This window comes from Ochotona princeps, chromosome 23 (assembly GCF_030435755.1).
Source record: "Ochotona princeps isolate mOchPri1 chromosome 23, mOchPri1.hap1, whole genome shotgun sequence".
NCBI lineage: Eukaryota > Metazoa > Chordata > Mammalia > Lagomorpha > Ochotonidae > Ochotona > Ochotona princeps.
This window is the reverse complement of record NC_080854.1, coordinates 25,597,305-25,601,463: the sequence shown is the minus strand read 5'-3', so window position 1 is coordinate 25,601,463 and position 4,159 is coordinate 25,597,305. Positions and strand designations below refer to the sequence as shown.

The window sequence follows — 4,159 nt, the reverse complement described above, 5'->3', positions numbered from 1 at the left end:
AATGACCAAGGGAAATTTTTCATACTTATATCAGTTATTCCAAAATCCCTACACAAAATTTACCTGTGGCTTTCCATCACACACAGAATAGACATTTTTGCCTTCTCTGGTAAAGCCTTGAGGATTTGATAAAAATAGATTTTCTGCTCTCATTTGTTTCCTCTTTCCAGTCACTGTTTGGATCATCTACAATGGTGACTGTGACAGGGCAGATTTTTCTCTTTGCATTCACAGTTAGGTCCTTGATACCTAGAACAACTCTAGCACATTTAAAACTGAAAATGGCTCCGTAGCATGCCTTTCACACTTTATTGGATAAATTTGATGAGTGAGGTTATTATTTAAGTACGTCCACATTCAGCAGTGGTGAGATTCTTTCCCTGACATGGTTATTTTATTGTATCAGATTTATCTTCTACGGTTGGTAACTGGGCATGGTTAATAGCACTAGTTAAAATTCCTGCCCAGGGAAAGAGAAAACTATTTCTCCCTGAAAGACATGCAAAAGAAGTCAATTTGAAATAATATACTAAAATATTCAGAATGGTAGGTAAATATTCAGAATGGTAGGTAAATATTATGAAGTACATACAAAAATATGCCTTAAGAATAGTAGTTCAAGATCACAATCTGATATTGAAGAATCTGATTTTACTAAGAGATTACCTATAAATAAAATGTAATCAGATTTAACTTTATCAAGCAAAATAGATTTAGCAGTATACAAACAATATTGGTGTCAACCAAGAAGTGAAACAACATTACCCTTAAATGCTAAAAAATAATGCATGCCTTACGACCGGAGTTCACATTCATATCCACCATGCAGCAATTGATTGTGTATAGAAAAGACACCAAAATTCTCAGAATATTCATCAAAGCACTATTCACCACAAGCCTAAAATATCCCAAATATAATGCTAATAGAATGAATAGATCAATAAATATATACATAAAGTAGAATATTCCAACAAAACAATCCATCAGTATGGATGCATTTCCCAAATGTCTTATTAGAGCAAGACACACACAAAAACTGCAATAGAACACAACAGATCGTAACTGTTTTTTTTTAACTCTTTGTACTTATGTGGTTCATAAATACATTCATGGACTCTTGCTCGTGAATACTGTGTTAATGTCATTAGAAGCTTGCGTGCCGCATGATCAAAATGACAATATTTGCTTTGAATATGCACAACTGTTTCCTATTAATTTTTTCACCAGTGTAGAAATCATTAAAATGTCTAAATATTATCAGTGATGAATATTGAATAAGCACTTCACAAGACTGCAAAGTGTACACTGAAAAGCATTTCATAAGCAAATCAAGAAAACGTTACCTGTAGGATTACTGCAACCTTAACCCACAGGTATTATCATCACCTAGCATGAGATAGAGGACCACAGACATTCCAAATTTTGTTCAAACATTAGCCACTCTCCAATCACAAGCTAACACAGACCTTAGCTTTCATCATGTTTTATGTTGTTCTTTGAAAACTTCAGAACCAATTCTACTACTAGTTAAATCAATTCATTTTTTTTATTCTTAAGTAACCCTACAGAAAACATGGATATTTTTCAATGAATTTGCCTGTGTTTTGTTTTCTTATTTTCATGCTTCTATCATTGACTTTTCTGCAATTATTCCCCCCACCTTTTTTTTTTTTTTTACTGATTTTAAACATGCCTTCTTTCATAAGGCTGTAGAGATACAAGAATTATTTGAAGCCTAATAGCTATAGCATTGCTGTTAGGGCTTAAATTAAAAGTGAATTTTTGCTAGGCTTCTTTATTTGTACATGCAGTAAACAAAGAAAAACAAGTAACTTAAATAAGTAAAAGTAGATTTACTTGTCTTCTTTTCTCTAGTTATTTCAGAAGACAAAAAACAATACAGCAACAATATTTATACCCTTTTCAGAAAGCTGACAGAATTAGCTATTGCTTTTCAGAATTAATTATCGAGAAGTGCTAAAACCCTGTCTCTTGAAGCATCTTCCATCATGCTGAAAGCCTAAATCTCATGAAAGCTCTTTAAGTCAGAATGGGAAACTTATGAGAACTTTTCCAGCCAAGAGAAAAAAATAAAGTCAGCCTGGGGATGATAAACAAACTGAGCTTTCACAAACAATCCAAAAAAAAAAAATAAGCTCTATGCAATTATGATATGTAAAGATATTTCAAAGATTCATTTTGTGGGCTTCTGACTTAACTCTAGAAAGTTCTTATAATTCATCATCAGTTTAAACTAGATTAACTTAAACTACCAGCCTTACAAAAAATTGTCCTTGGGCCCAGTGCTGCAGCCTAGTGGCTAAAGTCCTTACCTTGCATGCACTATGATCCCATATGGGCACTGGTTCAAAACCCAGCAGCCCCGCTTCCCATCCAGCTCCCTGCTTGTGGCCTGGGAAAGTGGTACAGATCAGCCCAAAGCCCTGGGACCCTGCACACAGGTGGGAAACTTGGGAGAAGCTCCTGGCTCCTGGCTCCTGGCTAGCTCAGCTCTAGCCGTTGTGGACATTTGGGGAGTGAACCAGCAGATATAGGATCCCTCTCTCCCTGTCTCTTCTTTTCTCTGTAAGTCAGATCTGCCTTTCCAATAAAAGAAAATAAATATGAGAGAAAGAGAGAGAGAGAGAGAGAGAGAGAGAGAGAAATGGATAAAAAGAGATCTACCTTTTAAAAACAGAGAATAAAAATTCAAATGGTAGATAGTAACCACTTTATGATAAATCAAACATCATCCATCAATAAGTAATACTGCTTCTCAGAGGACTAATGGCACATTTAACTAGAGTAAAACAATGTTCTTTTTTATTTTCATTTTTTTAAGATTCACTTATTTTTACTGGAAAGATGAGATTTACAGACAGAAGAGGGACAGAGCTGGATGGGAAATGGAGTAGCTGGGACATAAACCAGTGCCCATATGGGATCCTGGCATTTGCAAGGTGAGGATTTAACCATTGAGCCGTCACGCCAGGCCCTGCTTTCCACGGTTTGATTGTCTGTCTGCTTGCTTTTGTATCTTCCTTGTTCTGTTAATCCTCTAAATTTTAAAATATCATATACTTAAGGATTCTATCATACAAAATAGGAGTATAATATCATTGCAAGACATTTAAAATTAACTTTCTTGTACTAAGAGGTAGTTTTAATTTTGGAGCAGGGGTTTTTACGAGGCATTTTCACATATAAACTGTATTTTGTATAGTGAGATCATGAAAAGGGATCAGTTGAATCATTTTCAATCATTATTCAGGCAGTGTAAAAAAAAATCACAGAAAAGAATCCATTCCTGAAGACCTTCCAGAGAGATTCATCGCAACTTTCTCACTGTCAGAAATTACTTGGTGTTACTAACTCAAATCCATCACGCTTAATATTAAGGCCACTTTCCCTTGTTCTGACTTCAATATAAGAAAAATATTGATCACCATACTTTCACACAGCCTTTCATATATCTGAAGATTTATTAGATCAATCCTTCTCCAATAGTGAGATTTTTCGTTCTTTATTGCTCTAAATTTTATTCAGCTCATCTCTTTCCTTGGAACTCCCCTCCTCGGCATTTCTAGCTTTGGTGTATCACTTTTTAGCTGGCAAAATTTAGAATACTGGGACAATTTGTAGATTTGGGGTTAGGACTAGTATCAACGTTTCTAACTGAAAATGATGCTTGTTTTTTTTTTTTCTTTTTTCAGAGGAGAGCATGAACACAGTCCCGCACTACCACAAATTATGCCATAGAGTTTCCCACATTTGAGGATATCACAGGGTTAAGCCCATCCTAAGCGCAATGGATGAGCCTCGCTCTGGAAAATCCACCTGTGTGATCGTGGTATCCCCCTGCCAGACACATATTGTTTTAATTAATCAGAGTATCCAGAGATTTCCACTTGTCTTTGACAACTGCTTCTTTGTTTATCCTGCCACCTTTTCTAACTACATTTAAACTTCCCAGCTTTTCATTAGAGTCAACCACACACTTTGAGCAACAGTGTTTTGTTAGGTAAACAGATAAATATTTAAAAAACAGTTTTAATAACCTTAATGTGCTGGCAGTATTCATAACACTTTATTTTGTGCTTTTATTAGTTTACTATGCATATCTTATTGTCAAATAATTTAAAAAGCAAGGCACTCTTGT

The 4,159-nt window shown here is 35.1% G+C and overlaps 1 non-coding gene across 1 annotated transcript; it reads right to left on the bottom strand.

Annotated features, from left to right (window-relative positions):
* Window positions 1-3,710: 3,710 nt before the first annotated feature.
* On the bottom strand, window positions 3,711-3,873 carry LOC118758219 (U1 spliceosomal RNA). Its single transcript, XR_004995599.2, has one exon. It is a non-coding gene; the product is annotated as a U1 spliceosomal RNA (small nuclear RNA).
* Between the last annotated feature and the right edge of the window lie 286 nt (window positions 3,874-4,159).